The sequence below is a fragment of the Triturus cristatus genome, chromosome 4_1 (assembly GCF_964204655.1).
Source record: "Triturus cristatus chromosome 4_1, aTriCri1.1, whole genome shotgun sequence".
NCBI lineage: Eukaryota > Metazoa > Chordata > Amphibia > Caudata > Salamandridae > Triturus > Triturus cristatus.
The window spans coordinates 299,875,699-299,899,396 of record NC_140585.1 but is presented as its reverse complement, the minus strand read 5'-3'; the positions used below and the strand labels follow the sequence as shown (position 1 = coordinate 299,899,396).

General features: G+C 46.3%; 1 protein-coding gene across 4 annotated transcripts in view; it reads left to right on the top strand.

Moving 5' to 3' along the window:
• SLC25A18 (solute carrier family 25 member 18) overlaps window positions 1-23,698 on the top strand; it is a 284,586-nt gene that overhangs the window by 248,024 nt on the left and 12,864 nt on the right. The window lies entirely within an intron of this gene.

The following is a 23,698-nucleotide window of genomic DNA, read 5'->3' as shown; positions in this document are numbered from 1 at the left end:
TCGGTGCCCAAGAAAGATGGAGGCCTTAGTCCTACCCTAGACCTGCGCCATCTCAATTTCTTCCTCAAGTAGAAGTTCAAAATTCTCACACTTGCACAATTCTTGTCTGCCCTGGACCCGAAGAGACTGGAGGGTAGCATTAGACTTGCAGGACACATATTTACACATACCCATCCTGTCTTCCCACGAGCGTTACCTGTGGTTCACAGTGGGCCACAAGCACTTTCTGTTCACTGTGTTCCCTTTTGGCCTCACCAGCGCCTCTCGGGTGTTCACCAAGGTGATGGCGGTGATTGCAGCTCATCTGCAGCGATCGGGGTGCCAGTGTTCCCTCATCTCTACTGGCTGTTGAAGGCGCGCTTGCCCACGGTTGTCGTCTCCCACCTTCAGACTACGGCGGACCTCCTACATTCGCTGGGGTTCACTATCAACATGCTGAAGTCACACTTGACTCCTTCTTAGACCCTCCCTTTCATCTGAGCTGTTCTGGATCCAGTGCAGTTTTGGGCCTATCCTCCTGAACGGCGAGTCCAGAATATTCAGGCTATGACACAGATGTTTGACTCTGAGGCTGCTGGGACTCATGGCCTCCTGCATCCTGCTGGTGACACATGCCTGCTGGCATATATGGCTCTTCAGTGGGACCGGAAGTTCCAGTGGACGCAGCATCAGGGAAATCTCTCTGACATGGTCCAGGTCTCTGAGAGAACTGCACAAGATCTGCAGTGGTGGTTAACAAACTGTGATTAGGTCAGTGGCAGACCCTTCTCCCTTCCCCAACAAGGTTTGACAGTAGTGATAGATGCCTCACTCCTGGGATATGGTGGCCATCTGGAAGAGGTGGAGATCAGAATTCTTGGTCTCTGGTGGAATCCGGACTCCACATCAAACTTCTGGAGTTCCAGGCGATTCTGCTTGTATTAAAAGCCTTCCTACCCTTTATCAAGGTAAGGCTAGTGCAGGTGTTAACGGACAACCACCATGTGGTACTGCAACAAACAGAGCGGGGTAGAGTTGTGGACCTTTGTCAAGATGTCCTGCGACTCTGCACATGGCTTGAAAGTCAGGGCATTTGCCAGGTGGTTCAACTCCTGGCGGGCTCCCTGTATGCCAGGGTGGAAAAACTCAGCTGCAGATGCCTGGTCGATCATAAATGGCGTCTCCATCCAGAGGTGGTGCAAGGTCTCTTTCAGCAGTGGGGAGAGCCTTGGTTAGATCTGTTTGCTACTGCTGAGAACGCACAATGTCAGCAGTTCTGTGTGCTGGAGGTTCCAAGGCGGCTCTCGCTCGGAGACGCTTTTCATCTCGAGTGGAGCTCATGCCTCCTGTACGCATCAACACCCATACCACTCCTGGCCTGAGTTCTCAAGAAGATCAGGAACAACTGGGCCATGTCATCCTTGTGGCTCCAGACTGGGCTTAGAGAGTTTGATATCCCGAGCTGTTGAGCATGGCCCTCGGTCCTCCAATCAGGCTGCCCCTTCGGGAGGATCTTCTGTCGCAGTAGCCAGGGAGGGTTCTCCACGCAAACCTGTCAGCACTCTGCCTTCCCGCATAGAGATTGAGCGGCAACAATTGACAGCCTACGACCTTCCACCGAAGTCTGAGATGTTATTCTGGCAGCCAGGCTTCCCTCCACCAAAACGGTATGCGCCTGCCGTTGGAGTAAGTTTGTTGCATGGTATGCGGAAAAACAGGTTGACCCCCTTTCTGCTCCCCTTTCTCAGGTTCTTCTCTTTATTCTTTCCCTCGCTTAGTTGGGCCTTCTCTGAGTCCCTTAAATAATTTTTTCTGCTATCTTAACCTTTCTGTGGTTGTCTGACCAGCCATCCCTCTTCAAATCTCCTATTGTCCATAGGCTCTTGAAAGGTTTCCTACATATGTTTCCCCCTTCTCCCTTTATCATGTCTCAGTGGGACCTTAATCTCTTCCTGACGTTCCTGATATGCGCTCCCTTTGAGCCGTTGCACAACTGTGCTCTCAGGCTCCTTACCATCAAGACGGTCTTTCTAGTGGCAATAACATCTGCCCAGAGCGTCAGTGAGCTTCGGACTTTGTCATCCAAGCCGCCATACCTGAGCATCTACCCAGACGAGCTGCGTCCCCAAACTAGAGCTTCCTTTCTGCCGAAAGTCATCACTCACTTTCATGAAGGCCAGTCCATCACTCTGCCTACTTTTTACGTTTCGCCACATCCCTCTAAGGAAGAGGAGCGACTTCACCGACTGGACCCAAAAAGAGCATTGTCGTCCTACCTTGACTGCATAAAAAAGTTCTGGGTGGAAACCCAACTCTTCATGAGGTATGTCAGAGCAAAGAAGGCAAAGGCTGTGCAGAAACGTACCATCTCCTGATGGATCATGCTTTGCATTTCAATCTACTACGCATTGGCATAGAAGCAACCCTGTGGAGGTTGGCATGCTCTTCCAACAGAGCCAAGGCTGGTACCACTGCATTAGCACTCAGAGTCCCTGTCCTGGACATCTGCCAGGCAGCAAGGTGGCCTTCCTTTCACACACAGTCATACAACACTACTGCCTGGACACAGTTGGGTCTGTTGGGATGAGCACTTTGCCTGTTCGGTCCTGCAGGACCTTTTGGTCTGAAATTGTTTATGCTGACCCACCTGGGTTGCGTTCCTATTCTTAGGTAAGGAATCTGCAGCTAGAAGTCTCTATCAGATGTACAAGTTCCTTACCTTCGGTAACTCCTTATCTGGCAGACACTCTATCCGCATATTCCTTATGGACCCACCCATCCTCGCTGCTCTGCAAACGGATTTCTAGGGACTGGGCTTTTCCCCTTTCAGGTCCCTAGTTTTCCACACCAGTGGTCTGTGTTCTTCGTAGCTCCATGCTCCTGGCGTGGGAAGTCGCAAAAAGTAACCAATGTCAACATGCTGGGGGGGCACCTATATAGGCACCATGGCCGTCACTTCTGGCGCAAATGACTCCACGTGGAGCCGATCAACGCCACTCATGGGAACACAGGGGTACTGCTCACGAAAAATTGCCCGGGTCCTGTCTGACGCCTAGGGATAATTTAAAGGTAAGGAGTATGCAGCTAGATAGTCTACCAGATAAGGCGTCACCAAAGATAAGTAACTTGTCCTTTTGTCATATTAAATGTGACACTCAAAGAACAGTCCATCACATCTCACCATATTCATCACATTTGTCATATTCTGACTGGTATGCCAGACGTGTTATGTTTTCGCACCAAAGGTAAGAGGCAGGGAATGACAATGTAAGGGCATTTGCCATTGCCAGCAGGATCTGGAAGCAAACTGAAAGTCATTTAATATGTTTATTTACTCCTATAAACCTTCTCTTTGTGAAGTTGTCAACCCTTGGAGTGATGACTTGTCATTTCTCTTTGGGTGCCCTGGCATGCCTGAATCCACAGAGCAAGAGACCTCAAACCTAGTTCTCCCAATTGACCAAATTTACCACTACTGCGCAATCACAGGCAGTCCTATGAGTTGGAAGTCTATTTTATGAACATCTTGTTCCGCTAGCCTAGATGACAGGCAGAGAACATTACAGCCAAAGGATTTGAGTATGTAGGGGCATGCACATTTTCAGGCAATGTACGACCTGAGGGCCAGCTGCTGATACTTCCTTTTTACTAGTTCTTGCACTAAGGTGAAGGCTGTGAAGAATCGAGTGAATATATCAGTGGTGCTTCGTCACTCTGTAAAGGTGGTATGATCATTTTACAATATCAGAATACTTATATGTTCTAACCCATCATTAAGAAGGATTCACAAGAAAAAGATAAAGGTTCTTTCACCACTACTCTGCATTCAGAAAAGCAGTATGAGTCAGCAAGAAAATGAGCGCAGGACTCAAGCCAAGAAGAAAACAAGGCAAGAGAGACATGTTACAGCACTTTAGTCTCAGTCGTTATGTGAAACCAAGAAGAATGCTCTAAATCATTACTTAGAGGAAAATTTACTAAATGGATGGTCATCCTTTCCATTTATCTAGCTGAAGCATGAATATTTATTGTACAGGAAAAAAAACTAAATTTAAGAGCATGCTTGGATTACCAGGGGTTAAACAAAGGTATGTTATATTTATTTCGAAAGCACACGTATGCCCGAAGGTGTCTTGGCGCTATCTCTACTGAGGCCTGAAATGACGTGCTCATTAGGACCTGAAAAGGAATGTTTTTATAGTTTTCCTGAACGGGAGCTAAGTAGCAATTGATTTGATCTGAATAGGTGAAGAGTTGCATGTTTTGGAAGCTGGTGTCACAAAGCTTCTTCCTCCCCAAGAGGAGTGCCTCAGTCTTGAAACTGAGACAATTCTGGATGTGGGGGAACGTAAAGTCCTACAAGGTCTATACTAGTCAAATTTTCATTTCAGGTAATCCGGCCTAATTTCATGAAGAACCTAGAAAGTGATACACAGTGCCTTAAAATAATTCCTGGTCTGACCGGCAGCAAGTGAAATTTTTTGTGCGTTAGAAGCTGATTGAAAAGGTGGTATACCAAGCAACAAATGTGCCGCTGCATTTTGCAGGGTTTGCGGCCTGTTCAGATGTTGCTGTTGCATATTTGTGTCGGTCGTTACAGTAGTCAATTTTTGACAGGATCAAGGAAGTGACTACTGTCTTCTGAAGATCAGCAGGTATGTACAGAAGAATTTTCTTCAAGGTCTTAAGGTTGTAGAAAGAAGCAGATGTGATCACGTTTGCTTGAACCCCAATGGTCAGTTTAACGTTGACCAGTACTCCCAGGTTACAAACTTTCCTGACTGGTACTGGAAGGAAACTCAGGGCCATATGTATCAAAAAAGAGTATTGCGTTTCTCAAATTGCGATTTTTAGCGAATCGCAATTAGAGAATCGCAAAATGCAATGTATGTAGGATTTGCTAAAAATTTTCCAAATCCTATATATTCCTTATTTGCAAATAGCTAATTAAGATTCGTAATAAGGAATACCTTCCCATTCATTCCTATGGGCTAGGAGGCCCATAGGAATGAATGGGAAGACATTCTCAATTTGCGATTACCAATTAGAGAATCGCAAATTAAGAATGCAATTTCAAGGTTGCAAGGGTGCCACAAGGACACCCTGTTGCACCTCTGAAATATGCATGTGTGCACATTTTGCACACATACATGCCCTAAGAACATGTATATGCGACATATGGCACTTCATAAAAGTGTTGTTTTTTTTAAAGAAAATTGCAATTTACCACCAACTTGAAGTTGGTGGTGATTTGCAATTCCTTAAGGCCATATAGCAAATTTCTGGTGCTTCCAGAATTGCATTTAAGGAATCACAATTTGCAATTCCTTAATTGCATTTGCAAAATAGAGAATCACAAATTTTGCGATTCCCTATTTTGCGATGGCCTTTTGGGATGATACATCCCAAAAGGCTTTTTCCCAATCGCAAACAGGCAGATTCTGAGAATCTGCCCATTTGCAAATGGGAAAAAGGCTTGATACATATGGCCCTATGTTCCTTAGGCCAGCAAGAAGGGGACCAGAAGGCGTTATGGTTTCCAAACTTAACTCTGTTTTAACAGACTTTAGCTTCAAGCAGTTCTGGGCCATCCAGCCGCTGACTACCTGCATACAATTGTGTAGTCGAGAGCAGAGTCTTTGTTCATTCTTAGGTAGCGATGCTTCCCCAGCTCCCGAGGCCCCCCGCCATTTATGTGAACTGCCGATCATGTCGCGCTGACGTCATTTCACAGAAACCGACTCATTTCAGTTTCACTTTCTACGTGCTCGGAGGCTATCTCAGCCCCCTGAGCAAGTAGAAAGACGGGAGGGGTATCATTGGAAGTGGGATCCCCCCACTAGACACCAGGGAGGGAGAACCGGGGGGTGGGCAGAAAGGCCACTAAACGGCAGGGATTTTTTTGCTCAATTTTTTTTAGGGTGGGGGCTGCCCAAAACGGGCATGCCAATGATCTCACCCCCCCCCCCCCCCCGCCGAAATTACAGCCTTTCCTCCACCCCCCGGGGGGCAAAAAGCCCACTAGATGCCAGGGATTTTTCTTTGGGCAATCTGAATTAGGGTGGGGGCTGCCCAAAACGGGCATGCCAATGTCCCCCCCCAACATAAAAGACAGTCTTTCTGCCCCCCCGGGAGGCACATGGGAGCTGTAGCCTCAATCTGCCCCCCCCCCCCCCCCCACCTGGGTTTTTGGTCCCGTGCTCGGCGGCCAGCTAGGGAAACCTACCAAACCCACACATTTCTGAAAACTAGACAACCGGCGGATTCCAGGGAGGTATGGCTTGCGTGGATCCCCCAATGTTTTCTTACCCAGAATCCCCTGCAAACCTCAAATTTAGCTGAAAACAACACTTTTTCCACACATTTTTGTGTGGGAAAGTTGTGGCATCACCGGCCTGGCACAAATTTCCTATCACCCAGCATTCCCCCAGGTCTCCCGATGAAAATGGTGCTCACTCGTGTGGGAGGCCCAAGTACCAGCGACGGGCAAGGGCCCAAAACGTATTGAGGTGACATCAAAATTGCCGATCACAAAACAGCCTGGTTTTGCAAGGGGGGTCACCTGGGTTTTTGGCACCGTGCTTGGCGGCCAGCTGTGAAAACCTACCAAACCCATACATTTCTAAAAACTAGACACCTGGGGGATTATAGGGAGGTATGGCTTGCGTGGATCCCCCAACCTTTTCTTACCCGGAATCCCCTGCAAACCTTACATTTAGCTGTCAAAATCACTTTTTCCACACATTTTTGTGTGGGAAAGTTGTGGCATCACTAGGCTGATGCAAATTTCCTACCACGCCGCGTTCCCCCAGGTCTCCCGATAAAAATAGTGCCTCACTCGTGTGGGAGGCCCAAGTATCCGCGACAGGCAAGGGCCCAAAACATATTGAGGCGACATCAAAATTGCCCATCACAAAACAACCTGGTTTTGCAAAGGGAGTCACCTGGGTTTTTGGCCCAGTGTTCGGCGGCCAGCTTGGGAAACCTACCAAACCCACACATTTCGCAAAACTAGACACCCGGGGGATTCCAGGGAGGTATTGTAGGAAAGTGGCTCTGTATATACTGTTCTCAAATAGGTACAGTGTGTACAGAGTCCACAATCCCCCGGAGGTTTGGCAGAGGCTAAAGTTAGATATAACCTTACTCTCTAAAGAGGTAGCTTGGTCGAGCAGTAAGGCAGTATCAGAGGACAGTGTAAAGCATTTGTTGCACACACTCAGTCAGCAAATGGTCTCACACACTCAATAACTGAACTCTAGGCCAATGGTTTTTGTATAAAAATAGGTAGTAGTTTTATTTTAGGACTAACAATAGGTATCAAAATAAACGTTCTCAGATTGAGACGCTTTAGATAAATACTTTTCAATAGGCAATAGACTTTTGAATATAATAGTTACAGTGGTTGCAATAGGCAACACAATTTCAAACACAATAACACATTGAGCTCAATGGGAATTTCAAGTTAAATGCAATTAGTTGCTTTAAGAATTAATTTTCTAACTCCAGGACTGGATCCTAGATTCAGTCCTGGGACAGTTCCTCGAAACAAGTGAGTAAATACGATTTAGTTACTGTTGTGATTTTTAAGCAATATTTTGGTATTTTAAAAGTTGACACTTAGAAACTTTTTCCAATAGAACCACCAATGTTATCATATGGGAGAAAATTCACTTAGCAGGTAAGTGGGGTTATTGTTACTTTTTCTAGTTCAGTGTTGGATCATGGATCCAGTACTAGCGTACCACCTGTAAGCAGTTGAGAGAATGCGTTTAGGTTATACAGGCGATTTTTAACGAATATTTGTAAGTTTGCAAAATCGACACTTAGAAGAAATTTCACAGATAAACAGTCAATGGTTTCCTGTGGAAGAAATTTCAAGTTACAGGTAAAGTATGTTCTCGTTACTTTTGTAATCCAGTGCTGGGCTCCTAGGTTCAGCACTGGGACATCTTATCTAAAACAGGTAAGTAATTACGTTTTCACAGTTGGCGCAATTAAGTATATTTGTAGTTTGCAAAAATCGACACTTAGAAGAATTTCACAGATAAACAGTCAATGGTTTCCTATGGGAGAAAATTGAGTTAGCGGTAAGTATGGTTGTAATTACTTTGCAGGGTCAGGGCTGGGCACCAAGATCCAGCACTGGGATCTCTCCTGATAGCAGGTGAGTACTTTCGTTTTCGTTACTCGGCTGATTTTAGGTGAATATTTTAAAGTTTAGAAACTCCACACTTAGAACATTTTTCAAGTGAAACCAGTCAATGTTACCGTATGGAAGAAAAGTGAGTTATCGGCTTTTAGGTAAGTACTCGACTGGCAGAGTTAAGGTTCTGGGCATAGACTCTGGGATCTCCCAGGGTCAGGTAAGTACAGTTGTTATACCCTCAGCGGCACAGGGGCAGCTGGGTGCAGAGTGAGTTAGGCCCAATGTTATCCTATGGAAGGCAGGGGGCCCTTGGTTGGTGGCTGCTGGCTAGCAGGCCACATGCGGCTGTGGGAGCTGGGCTCCTGGTCACTTGCTCAGGGCAAATGGGGAAGTAGATTGGAGTAGAGGTTGCACTGCCAGGGGCACTCGGGCGGCTGGGTGCAGGGTGCTTTTGAGCCGTCGGGCGCTCAATGGATTGCAATGGAGAAGCTCAAAAACGAACAAAGGCTGCAAGCTCGGGGACGAAGATTCTTCAGGTGCGACCACCACTTCGAGAGGTAAGTTGGGTAATTGGAGGATAGGTTGTTACCCAGGAGTTGGGCACAGGGGGGCGCAGGGCGCCGGGTGCAGGGGTGCCTTTTGGTGTTGGGAAATCTTACCCTCTGTTGATCGAGGTTGGGGGGGTCCCTGGTTCTGAGGCTGTAGGCGTCGTCAGGAGCGTCGAGGTGTGTCCTTGGGTGCTGGATTTGGGGTCACAGTCGCTGGGGAGACGTTCTCGTGGTCTTTGTCCACTCCAGCACAGGCCAGGCTTGGCGGGTGCCGAGTGTGCAGGGTTCGCGGTTCCTGGCTGATGCCAGGGGTCAGTTACTTGCTTTGAGCAGTACCACTGCTCGTGGGAGTCCCAGATGCTTAGAGTCACAAGGTAGCCAGGTCCTCCGGGGTTTGTGAGGTTACTGGCCACGGGAGATGCCGGGATTTAGCAGGAGCAGGTTCGAGGGTCGACAGACCGGTAGGGCTGGGGCCAAAGCAGTTAGTGTCCTCCTCTTGGTAGGGGGCTGCATGGCAGGTCTTCTTGCTTCTTGATCTTCTTTGCTGTTTCGGAATCTGGATCTAAGGAAGGAAGGTTCAGGGTGCCCCTAAATACTCAATTTAGGGGCGTTACAGGTAGGTAAAGGGCAGGAACCACTGAGTCCCTGCCCTGGGGTGGGTACACCCCCTATCCTGCCACTCTCCTGTGGGAGGGGGGCAGTGGCCTAGTCCTGATTGGGCAGGGCTCCCCTTCTTCAAGATGGCGAGAGCCCAGAGATGTGCTTCACCTCACCTCCCCCACCTGAGGGGTGGGGTTGGCAGAGGCTGGCACACCCCCTGTCCTTCCTTGGGGTTTCCGGCCAGTCTTCCCGCCAGAGTGGGGATGTAGAACCGGTAGGGGCCAGTTGCTGAGTACAGGCCCTGGGTACCTAGGGTATCATTTACCAGGGGCTGACTTGTGGCCAGGGTTTGCCAATTTGGGTTTAGGTTTCAGCACAGTTTTTAGGGAAGGAACATAGGCCCTGGTTACCTGATTGGCAGGAGCCCAGTGCACACTCAGTCAAAGTACATTCAGCAATTCAGCAAAAAGTGGGGGCATACCATGCAAGAAAGATGGCACTTTCTCACAAGTATGGCTTGCGTAGATCCCCCAACATTTTCTTACCCAGAATCCCCTTCAAACCTCAAATTTAGCTGAAACAATCACTTTTTTCACACATTTTTGTGTGGGCAAGTTGTGGCATCACAGGGTTGACACAAATTTCCTACCACCCAGCGTTCCCCCAGGTCTCCCTATAAAAATAGTGCTTCGCTCGTGTGGGAGGCCCAAGTATCAGCGACAGGCAAGGGCCCAAAACGTATTGAGGCGACATCAAAATTGCCCATCACAAAGCGACTGGGTTTTGCAAGGGGGTCACCTGGGTTTTTGGCCCCGTGCTCGGCGGCCAGCTAGGGAAACCTACCAAACCCACACATTTCTGAAAACTAGACACCCGGGGGATTCCAGGGATGTATGGCTTGCGTGGATCCCCCAACATTTTCTTACCCAGAATCCCCTGCAAACCTCAAATTTAGCTGAAACAATCACTTTTTTCACACATTTCTGTGTGGGAAAGTTGTGGCATCACCGGGTTGACACAAATTTCCTACCACCCAGCGTTTCCCCAGGTCTCCTGATAAAAATGGTGCCTCACTCATGTGATTGCTATATACCCGGTACATAATAAAAAAAGATTGCAAGATGCTGCTCAGTTATTGGCTCTGGGTTCGTCGGGTTCTTGGTGAACCTTCATGTCCTATATATCCCTACAACCAGAAAGGTCCAGCAAATGTGATGTTACATTGCTTTCATACAGGTGTCTTAATTAGAAGAAGTTACAGGTGAAAATGTTGACAAAAAGGGCTGTTTTTTCATTTAATTTTCATTTTTTCCTATATTTAACTGTTAGTTTCTATGAATAAACCTTGAAGGATCTACGCATATGATCCCATGCTGAATTCAGAATTTTGTCTACTTTTCTAAAATGTATAGCTCTCCAGGATCCATTATTGCTTTCATACCCATTTCTACCATTAACTGGAAGGAGGTTGAAAGCACAAAAAATAGCAAAAATAGGCTATATCCCAGAAAAATGCCAAAACTGTGTAAAAAAGTTTGGTTTTCTTACAAAGGTTTGCTTGTCCCTGAAAGCTGGGAAGATGGTGATTTCAGCACCACAACCCCTTTTTTGATACCATGTGCAGGGAAAAAAACAGACGCTTTCATCTGGAGCTCTTTTTTCCCATTTTTCCACAAAAATGTTTGCAGTATTTTGGCTACTTTCTGGGTCCCCTCCAGGGGAACCACAAACCCTGGGTACCTTTAGAATCCCCATGATGTTGGAAAAAAAGGATGCAAATTTGGAGTGGATACCTTATGTGGTCAAAACGTTACAGGGGCCTAAGCCTGAACTTCCCCAAATAGCCCAAAAAAAAGGCTTAGCACGGGGGGGGGGGGTGGAGGTTAGGGGGGGAAGGCCTGGCAGCGAAGGGGTTAAACAAATATCTCAGAAATATTAGAACATAATTGAAAAAGATCTTGATGTTGGTCCATTAGTGGGCACTAGGCCTAATTTCACATTCAGGAGAGATCCCTATCTTAAGGACAAATTAATTAGAAGACATTTTACCAGTGCCAAAGAGCAAAACTGGCTGGAGGATTCACAAATTGTAGAATGTGCCAAGCACATACCACTGAAAGAAAATGAAGGAAATTAAAGATAAAGATGGCGAAGTATTAAAGATCAATAAAACTATTACATGTGAATCACAGTATGTAGTCTACATTTTAGAATGCCCTTTTGAACTTAAATATGTAGGGAGTACCAGCTGTCCTTTAAGAAAACACATTTTTGAAATACATAAGGTCTGTCCAACATAGGATTTAACTTATGAAATTGCGAAATTATATAAAAATAACCATAACTGAAGACTGAGACAAAGAGTTATTATGCAATGGACGTGGTCGTGAAAAATGAGAGAGAAAGAAATCGTACACTCCTTCAACAACTGGAATCCAAATACATTACACAGTTAAGAACTCGAAAGCCTTATGGCCTGAACAGTGATAATGAACTCGATGTCCACTTATGAAACACAGGTTACATTGCCTTAAGGTAAGTATAGTTTTGCAGGGTGTGTCTTTTCTGGATTCACATGCTGTGCACCATTCCACCATCTAGTGGTTGGGTGGGATTTTCTCCTTGTATAGTAGTTCTTTCTTGCTTGCCTAGTTAATTTTTGTTTTTGTTTGGGCGTCTACAGCCAGCACCGTTTGGTGCTTGTTTCAGACTCCTCTGATGTTCAGGCACTCTCCCCAAAAGTTTCCACTCTTGGTCGCCATCTTCAGATTCTTTTTTTTCCCACTGTTGCGCCTGGAAGCATCTTGAAGGTCTCCAAATAACAAGAGGAGGAAAAAACAAAACGGGATTTTCGTCAAGGAAATAGAGAAGATCATTGCCGTAGCATAGTTCACCCAAAGGGACACCCACCAGGTGTGCAATCTCTTCCTGCCAATAGACCACAAGTTTGAATCCTCTGAGGCGTGTGCAAAGTTCATGCTGAAAATGCTAAAGACTCAAGACAGGCACACTACGAAATGAAGGGGCAGAAGAAAGCAGCTTTACTCAGAGATCTTGGGATATCGAGTGAAGAAGAGGATAATGCTGCTGAAGAAGCGGAAGGAGAGGGCTCTGACGTCGAAAGAGTTATCATTGACGTTGAAAAAGAACAGAAGAGACCAAAGGGGAAACACGTACTGGTAACAACAAAAAAAGATGGGATCAGTTGAGCCGAAAGCTTCGGATCCATACCACTAAGACTGTTTCGGCACCGAAAAGCTTGCTGACCTAAGGCAAGTTGAGGCAAAAACAGCCCGTCAGGATACTGCAGGTTGGAAATCCTCGGAGAACATTTAGGCGTCAAAGGATGATCGAGGTCGAGAGAAAGACAAACGGCAGCTCTGTCACAGCAGCCGAAACTTCCACTGTAAAAAAGAGAGCAGCGCCTACACTTGACGCCGAACATCCTGCACTCAAAATCGAGCACAAGAAAAAATGGCTTGAAGCTGAAATGGCTGCAGTCCTTCAAAAGAAGAAGGAATTTGATGCCTCACTCCAGAGATTTCGAATACCATTGAAACCTTCAACGGAAAGCACACAGCAGGATAATGATTTGGGAGAACTGGAACCCACTTTGAAACAGGAGCTGGAAGAGGACACAGAAAAACAAGGTCTTTACCAAGATGTCAGAGAGTTGAAAGGCATAAAAGAACAGTGGAAAAACCTCAAGGCTTCCTGCATACTAATAATACCACATGTCAAGCTACACATAAGAACAATCCTAGAGTGGGTCCAAAACCAATGATCACAGGTGATGGGGAGCTGGTAAGATCTAGTGGTTTTTACGTAGAGAGTACAGGAGGACATGAGATGGTGGACAAAGCAAATGTACTGGAGGAAGACCCTTCATGACAACGGGGATCATCACCACGGACTCCTCTCATATGGGATAAGGAGCTCATATTGAGTAACTCAACATCAGAGAGGTATGGAAACCACAACAATCAGTACAAAACAACAATCTACTGGCATTGAAGACAGTGTTGATAGCCTTAAAAACCTATCAGAAACAATTATGGAACAAATACAAATGGACAATACAACAATGATATTCTACCTCAACAAACAAGGGGAAACAAAATCCTTTCCCCTCTCAAAACTAGCCCAAAAGATATGCAGATAGGCCATTCAGAGACAAATAACAATAACTGTGATGCATCTACCAGAAGTAGACAATGTGTAAGCAGACAAAATGAGCAGACAAGCATCCATCTCACATGAGTGGGAGCTGAATCAGACGGTGATGGAGAAAGTGTTCAAAATGTGGGGCACTCCACATTAGACCTGTTCGCAATAGCAAAAAATGCAAATCACCAATATTTCGCATTTAGGTACCAATATCCTCACTCCGTGGGGAATGCGCTGTGCATAGACTGGTCAGGGAAATTTGCTTACGCTTTTCCTCCAATCCTATTACTATCAAGGGTGATAAACAATTGCAGGCGGTCGCAGATGACACTCATACTCCTAGACCCTCAGTGGGTAAGACAAACTTGGTACTTGGATCTAATAGAGATGGCATACAACATGGAGAAACTGCCAGTCTCATAAGACGTGCACTTCATTCAAAGAGGAAAAGTTATTTATCCAGAATCAAACATTCTGAGCCCAATGGCGTGGCTCCTGAATAAATAGAATTAGGGTCATCCTGGACTGCCAGAAAAAGCAATGGTAGTCTTCAGGGAGACCAACAGCTAAGACATTTTACACAGTCAAATGAGAAAGATAAACACAAGGGTGCCAGAGATCTGGTTTCCTTCAAGAGAGGACATGTGAAACTACATTTATCAGATATCTAAACACCTGTTAGGAGAAGGCCTAACTTATGCCTCATTAAAAGTACATAGGGAGACATTTTTTCATCCCCCCAGTAATCAAAAGGTTTCTGGAGGGAGCTATAAAATAGGGCCGGGAAGGAGTGCGCCCACACCCTCATGGAACCTTAATGTGGAACTAACACAGTTGATGAGAGAACCATTAGAACCAATCCATAAGGCCACCTTGAAATTCATCACGCTGAATTCCATGATTCTAACTGCCATGACTTGGCCCCGCAGAGTAAGTGAGCTACAAGCACTCACCATACAGAAACTGTACATGCAAATGCACAAGGACAGGGTAGCCATGAAGATTGACCCACACTTCCTTCTGAAGGTCATCTCACTTCCACATAAACAAAGCAATTAAGATACAGTTTTTTCCCTCAAGAGCCAAAGACTCGAGCAGAAAGAGCATTACATACACTGGGCGCCTGTAGGGCTATAATGTCTTTCTTAGACAAAATAAAAGCAATCAGGAAAGGAAAGCAACTCTTCGTATCATTCGCAGACAATAACAAAGTAGAACCAGTTATAAAGAACACCATCACAATATGGATAACTCAGACAGTTTAAATGTGTCACAAGAGAGCTGGCATGCAGCTAGAGACAAAAACAAGAGTATATTTGACAAGAAAGAAAGGAGCAACTATAGCCTTGCTGGCTAACGTTCCAAAAAACAACATATGTATGGCAGCCACGTGGTCAGTAAACCCTTACACAAAACCCTTCTGCATTGATGTAAAGGTAAACAAAGAAGCACCCGTGTGACAGAGAGCACTGAAACATCTCATTACAAGCTCAACCTCCTCTCCAACCCAACCACCACAATGAAAAAATGTTGGCAAAATCAATGCACAGCTTGTGAATCCAGAAATAATTCATGCTGCAAAACTAAATGGTTACCTGTTGGAGTAGTTTTGCAACTTGAAGAATTTTCTGGATTCACATTCGACCCACCCTCCTCCACAGGAAATTAGGCGAGACATGTAAACAGGAGACATTTAAAAGAGTACAGCCATTGGAACATTAAAACATACAAACATCGCAAAAAATAAAAGAATCTGAAGATGAGATGGTGATCAATAGGGGGACTGACATCAGAGGAGGCTGGGACAAGTACCAAATGGTGGGGACCGTCGACGCCCAACAACAACAAACAAAAAGGGGACGCTAGAAAGGAGTACTATACAGGGGGGAAAGTTCTGGACCTAATCACTGGATGGCAGAATAATGTACAGCATGTGAATCCAGAAAATCCATCAAGCTGTAAAACTATTCCTACAGGTAAGTAACCATTTCCTTCTATCTGAGTAACAATTGTGAAGTTGATAAGATTGTAATTTGTAACAAAAGAACAAAGATGAACTCGCTTTATTTTGATTAAAAAATTGGAAATAGATATCGCAATTTGAGGAAGATATTATATTATGTAGACATTACTAAAACTAACAAACAATGAGTGATCAATTTGCAACTAACATCATAATGCAACATAGAAGATACATTTTGGGTTGTAACTCCAATAATGAGCCACTTAGGCCTCAATGTTAACTTGGTAACAATATTAACTACAATAATAAGGGAATATGACTGATAATGATTATATTGTTCATACCGACGACAAGCCACTCAGGCTATAATATTTAGAACACTGTCTCATGACTGAAGTGATTAGAAAGTATTAGTGAACTGACTACCAAGGTCCCATAGTGAGACACAAATAGATCATGATCAGTGCATAGAAGGACACATACCCAAATGTCTCACATGATTAATTAGAGACTTGCTGAACAATGAGGGAGCAATTGTTGTTGTGAATGATAATTGGTTTGATACGCTGTTTATTGTTTTTCATTTTAATGGGTGATTATACGCAAATATACTGTTGTTAATATGTGTACTGCAAATTCCACAATGCACTATAACAAGCAACAGTGGGGAAAGTATATAAGGTGACATTGAAAAAGGACTTCTTTGCTGTGACCAAGACAGTAAGGTTGAAATGCATTGGCATAATGTTTTGCTACCACCTTTTGGATAATTAAAGAAATGTGTTCCCTAGTCCCGGAGTGCCTAAATTCTTTGGATGAAATATGTATGTGTGTGTAGGAAATCATTGTAAAACCCTGCATGGTATTACAACATGTAGTAACGGTCAATGCACCCTAATGCCCCCGTAGTAAAGGCATGTGGAGTAAAGACCCATGTTGTGCCGTCTGATATTCGTGCTGTATAGCTCAACATTCCAGGAAGAGACCTCAAGAAGAAATGTAAACGTTCGAGGCATGTGGGCTGCTGAATTCATATCTGTGCATAGATCGCCGCCTAGTGTTGGGTCCGGATGATTGCACATTGTTGTCCTGGAAGAGTCTTCGAAGTATCACGAGATAGGTGGCTCCTCCCCTATACTACAGTGCGCATGGGCATCCTCTCCATCCTTAGATTGTTTTTTTCCGCCATTGAGTTCGGATGTGCTTATCTTAGCTCAAGTTCGGAAACTTTAGTTTAAGGCCAAAAGGCCTTTAGATCTCGTCGGTACTGTTCCCGTTCGGTATCGACCAGTTTATTTTGTGTTTTAGCACCTTCTTCACGCTTTTCGGATCCGCTTTGGTCCGAACATCGAACTTCGATCGACGATGGAATTGAGGACTCCCTTCAAGAGATGTCCTTTATGCCACGCGAAATACCCACACATCGACGTCCATCCGGTATGCAACAAATGTCTCTCACCGGATCACGATGAGTCGAAATGTATGGCCTGCGCCCGGTTCCGCTCGAAGAAGACTCTCCGGAATCGACGGGCAGCGAGATTGGAGGCACAGCAATCGGCGCCTGCCCCGGCCAACATCTTTAGCACCGAGGACGAAGACGCCGAGAGCGTAGAAGACGTAGACTCCAGCCACGCTTCCGAACATGACTCCCGATCGGAAGACGACGATGAGGTGATCTTTGAGGGCGAAGACGTCGCCGAAGAGGTAGGAGACTACAATGAGGCCCTTGGGGCCGAGGAAGATAGCTCCAGCGAAGAGCTAGGCCAACCCGTCGATACGGAGGCCGAGAGACAAAGTCGTCATAAGGCTCAGGTCGAGGGATCGCCTGCGGGCCTTACCCAAGATCATATATATAATAGTAAAAGGCCAACAAGGGATTTTGTTTCAACAAAATTCAATACAATTGTGATGTACTAAGTAACTATTACATAAGTACTAGAGGGAAATTAATCCAAACGTAATTCAGTAGGATACAACAAATGATAAAAAATAATGTAAACAACACACGGGGTATTTTTTAAGTGAAAGAATCACTGATTTTTATCTAGAAACAATTCATAAAAAGGAGTACAAATGACAAATAAATGTATAATGTAACATGAAGGGAAAAAAAGTTCAATATTATCCACAAATCATGACATTACAAAAAATCCAATCCAATAACTATAACAGAGATATATCTCGTGTTGAGAGAGCAATCAACTGTGCAGCTATACTGTGGAAATGGACGATATAGTCGACGTTTCGGTCTGTTGAGGCGTCAGTCAGTCAGACCATCTTCAGGACAGAGGAACAGTACAAAAAGACTCTCGTAGTTTATTATGGTATTATAAAGGAGTAATCACTTCCTCTTTGAGCATGGATTATGCTTCATCCGATTTTATTTGGATAGGCGTATACCAAGTGAGGCCTGTAGCAGGACAACCAGTGGACTTCAGAATGTTGCCTATTCTGGTATTCTATGATTCAGAGGGCCAAGTGGTCCTTCTTGTGAGCGATTTTTCACTCCAGGAAATGGTTTTAGTTTCACAGAGCCGAGGAAAAGTTAGAGTGCCATCGATCGGTGGGAGCTCGGTCGGATCAGTCACACGGTTCTTCGGCCCCGCCTCATGGCCCGGCCTCGAACATTTCACAGGAGCCATTAATATCGAAGACGACTGGATTTCCTTCAGTGAAACCGAAACCGTCCGTTGCACTGGTTACATCGAAACCGAAAGTGAAACAGGTTGCGATCGGATCGAAGGCCTCGAAGCCCTCCACTCCTTCGACGCCGGCACAGGTCATCGGCACCGAACGCACCAAACGAGATTTCGGTGCCGACCTCACCGCGACGGGTCCCGGCACCGAGCCAAAGAAGAAGGCCCTCGGTCCCCACATGGCGCCTCGGCCTATGGCACCGAAGATTACGGCCCAACCCACCAAGGTCAAGGTGGTCGACCCGTCTGCGTCCACATCGAAGACGGCGGCGCCTGCCAAATCATCGACTCCGACGAGCGTCGATACCTCCCTTCGGATCGACGACCCAAAGACTGGAAATAAGTCGGATGCCGCTTCGACGCCTGCCTCCAAGGTGCCTATCGGTTCCAAGGCACCATCTGCGTTCACCTTGCAACAGGTCTCAGCATCGTTGCAACGCATCAGAGACCGGGCAAACCTCCAACCTACGTCGGGTCCCGAAACGCACAAGGCCGCAAAATCACACTCCGCGCCGGCGCACATCACATTTTGATTGCCGCCGCCCAAGGCACCGAAAATGTTCGAAATTCGGACACGTGTCCGCCAAACACAGTCACTATCCACTGGACAAACCGATATCGAGCCTTCACAGGCACACTTTATCGACGCCGACACTGGTAGGTTGATGCTCCGCAAGCGGAAAATCACGCCAGAGAAGGGCTTGGACTCATACAAAATTCCTCTGAAACACAAATTGCCGGCAGGTTCCGCACCAGTGCTTCATGAACACTTTCAACTCTTCCTTCAGGATCCGCCGTCCTTTTCTCCTACGCATTCAGAGGCAGACGCAGGAGAGGACTATATAGGGGATGATACCACCTACCCTGGGGATATCGATCCTGATGATCACTTGCAAGACCCAGATCAGGCATGGGATGACCCCACCGACCAGGGTAACGCACCAGATACTCCTGACACGCAGCTTTACAATATAAAGCCATCTCCCACAGAGGACACTGCTGCCTTTAATGCCCTCATAGAACGGGCTGCTGCCAATCATGGAGTGGAACTCCATTCTGACACTGTAGAAGAAGATTTCTTAGTGGACACCTTCGCCTCCTCTGAGAAAACCGTCAAAACTCTGTCAATGTTGAAGGGAGTTCTAAAACCTGCAAAAGACATTTTTAAAGAAACAACCAGGGCACGGGTGCCAAACCCCAGAATCGTAAAGAAATACAAGCCTGCACCGGAGACCCTATGTACATTAGGGGTCAGTTACCTTTAGACTCCATGGTTGTTGCTAATGCTCGCAAACGAGCCCATTCACAAACAACGGGTGATGCTCCTCCCCCCGACAAGGAGTCCAAAGTGCTGGAGACATCAGGCAGAAGGATAGCAGCGCAAGCGGCAAACATCTGGCGCATTGCCAACACACAGGCACTCCTGGCCCGTTATGATAGGTCCCACTACAACACACTAGAATCACTGCTACAACATTTGCCAGATGAATACAAAGAGGCAGCGGAGCTTCTTATCAGAGAGGGACAACTCCTTACAAATGCGTCCATCAAATGCGCACTGGATGCAGCCGACACTGCAGCAAGGGCGATCAACACAAGCGTCATGTTGAGGAGGCACGCATGGTTGAGAATCTCAGGCTTCAAGCCTGAGATTCAGAACAATATCTTAAATCAACCGGTCAACCCAGACTATTTATTTGGCCCTGAGGTTGACACTACCCTCGAAAAAATTAAGAAAGACACTGAAACTGCAAAATCAATGGGGGCTCTGCAGTCGCAGCAGTTTCGTAGTGGCTCCTTTCGTCGCCCCGGGAATAGAGGAGCAGCTAGAGGTCAGGGGTCCCAGCAGCAGTACAATAAAGGGGGCACGCAAAGTACCTATGATAAAACCACTAGAGGTGGATATCGTGGATCCAGCACCAAAGGCAGAGGACGTGGGTACGGCAACACCAGGTCCTCCCCCAAAAACAAACAGTGACGCCTTCTCCCTGCCCCCCGACCACATAACACCTGTCGGGGGGAGACTCCAGCAGTTCCTGTCAGTCTGGAAAACCATCACCACAGACAGGTGGGTCAGGGACATTATCCAGTACGGTTACTGTCTAGAATTAACCTCCACTCCACCCAACATACCTCCAAAGCACCGTCCTATGTCCGTAGAGCACTTGGCATTATTGTAGCAGGAGGTACTAAGTATGCTGCAAAAGGTGCAATAGAAGTTGTGCCCGTCAACCAACAGGGGACAGGGGTGTACTCTCTGTACTTCTTAATCCCAAAAAAGGACGGTTCTCTCAGACCTATACTAGACCTGAGACCCCTCAACCACTACATTCTATCAGAGCATTTCCATATGCTCACCCTACAGCAGGTTCTACTGCTATTCAGTCAGGGAGACTTCCTAGCCACACTGGATTTGAAAGATGCGTATTTCCACATACCCATACACCCATCGCACAGAAAATATCTCAGGTTCACTATTCAGGAGCATCACTATCAGTTCAAAGTTCTCCCCTTCGGCGTAACGACGGCACCCAGGGTCTTTACCAAGTGCCTAGCGACAGTGGCTGCACATCTACGGAGACAGCACATTCACGTCTTCCCTTACCTGGACGACTGGCTTGTTCAGGCAAAGTCAGCCCAGCAATGTGCCAGCCACGTGCCAGCCACATGTCCCTCACCATTCACCTTCTTCACAGTCTAGGATTCTCACTAAATTACCCAAAATCACATCTTCGACCCGCACACGTACGACAGTACCTGGGCGCGACCATAAACACTCTGACAGCCACAGCTCAGCCAAATTTAGTGAGGATCAACAGCATGCAACTGCTGATCACAAAGTTCAAACATCAACACTCCCTTCCAGCACGAGTGTTCATGCAGTTGATAGGCATGATGGCCTCCTGCATTTTCATAGTCCCGCACGCGAGACTACATATGCGCCCGCTTCAGGAGTGCTTAGCACGTCAATGGAATCAGGCTCACGGACAATTAACAGACCTAGTGTTGGTGAGCGGTCGGGCATACAACTCTCTGCATTGGTGGAATCCACAAAACCTTTGCAAGGGCCGACCGTTCCAAGAGCCTGTTCCGCAAATAATACTGACAGCGGACGCCTCTCTCCAGGGATGGGGAGCTCATGTACTCAATTACACAGTGCAGGGACTATGGACGACACAGCAAAAGAAAATGCACATCAACATTCTGGAACTGATGGCAATCTTCCTAGCCATGAAGGCATTCAAAGTACACTTATGCAACAAAGTCGTGTTGATCCGGACTGACAACATGACTGCCATGTACTACATACAGAAGCAGGGAGGAACACACTCTCCACAGTTGTCTCATCTGGCTCAGAGCATGTGGAAGTGGGCCATTCAGAGGAACATATTCCTCATGGCGGAACACCTCCCGGGCAAGGACAACCAGATGGCGGATCTGCTCAGCAGACACAGCCACCAGATGCACGAGTGGGAGCTACATCCGTCAGTACTCCAGCCGTACTTCCAACAGTGGGGTCATCCAGAGATAGACCTATTCGCCACAAACGAAAACGCAAAATGCCAAAGCTTTGCCGCTAGGTTCCCACATCCGCAGTCACAGGGCAATGTGATATGGATGAACTGGTCCGGCAGATTTGCGTACGCTTTTCCCCCAGCGCCATTAATACCGCTAGTGGCACGCAAACTGCGACAACACTCACTGACACTCATCCTAGTTGCTCCCACATGGGCACGCCAACCATGGTACACCACCTTTCTAGAACTTTCCGTGGTGCCGCATCAAAGGCTGCGGATCACACCCGCACTTTTAACGCAGAACCATGGCGAAATTCAGCACCCAGATCTAAACCTGCCACCTGAATGTATGGATATCATCAAGGAGGCCAGGAGACCCACAACCAGAGCTTGCTATGCGGCTAAATGGAAAAGGTTTGTCATTTACTGCAACAACAATGACATTAACCCGCTGGACGCATCCATTCAAAACATCATCTGTTACCTCTTACACTTATACCGATGCAATCTGGCATACAGCTCCATACGTTTACATTTAACCGCGATAGCAGCCTATCTTCAAAACAGACAGCACCTCTCTTTATTCAGAGTGCCTGCCATCAAAGCCTTCTTAGAGGGACTCAAACGAGTGATTCCCCCAAGACACACACCGGCACCAGTGTGGAACCTCAATGTGGTCCTCACCAGATTAATGGGTCCACCTTTTGAACCTCTCCATTCATGTGAGATTCAATTCCTCACCTGGAAGGTAGCTTTCCTAGTGGCAATCACTTTGTTAAGAAGGGTTAGTGAACTCCAGGCACTAACCGTTCAAGAGCCATTCATACAGGTTCACGCAAACAGAGTTGTACTACGTACCAACCCCAAATTCATGCCTAAAGTGATATCGCAGTTCCACATGAATCAGACTATTGAACTGCCTGTTTTCTTTCCAAATCCACAAAATGTCGCAGAGAGAATGCTCCATACACTAGATGTAAAGAGGGCCCTCATGTACTATATAGACAGAACAAAGGATTTTAGGAAAACAAAACAACTTTTCGTTGCCTTTTCTCCACAACACAAGGGCAACGCCATTTCCAAAGCAGGGATAGCCAGATGGATCATTAAATGTATTCAAATTTGCTATCAAAAAGCTAAACGCACATTAACGATTCCCCCACGAGCCCACTCACCACGAAAGTTAGGGGCGTCCATGGCTTTCCTAGGAAACATTCCTTTGCAGGAAATATGTAGAGCAGCCACATGGTCCACTATACATACATTTACCAAACACTACTGTGTAGATGTACACTCAAAACAGCAGGCAGCTGTAGGACAGGCTGTTCTCAAAACTCTTTTTCAGATGCTGCAGCTGGCACGGGCAGCCGCCGCTAATGGAGGTACTGCTATATAATCTATGCACAGATATGAATTCAGCAGCCCACATGCCTCGAACTGAATATGCTACTTACCAGTATGCATCTGTTCTTGGCATGTGACATTCATATCGCCCACCCTCCTCCCCGGCGCCTGTAGCGGCTGCAGCACTCAGAATTTCTGTATAGCATGGTCATCACTCACTGTATCTACTCCATCACTGCCACAATGGCGAAAAACAATCTAAGGATGGAGAGGATGCCCATGCGCACTGTAGTCCAGGGGAGGAGCCACCTATCTCGTGATACTTCGAAGACTCTTCCAGGACAACAATGTGCAATCGTCCGGACCCAACACTAGGCGGCGATCTATGCACAGATATGAATGTCAGCAGCCCTACATGCCAAGAACAGATGCATACTGGTAAGTAGCATATTCAATCTTGTATACAATCAGGTGTTTTGACACAGGCGAGTGTTTCTGTAAACTAAAGAAGCTGGCAAATAGAAAAGACTAGGTGAAATTGGATTCCTTTTTCATGGCAGAAGTTGCGGTATTCTGAAAATCTTAAAATAAACTACTTTAACCTAAATAAAGATAAGCAGAACACTACAGAAGAGATATGTTTAGTTTTTCTTCAGGATTGTGTGCAGCTAGATAGGATATGAGCATGGTTAAGGATTGTGTAGGTCTTTAAGACTATTGCAAGGTTTTGTTTT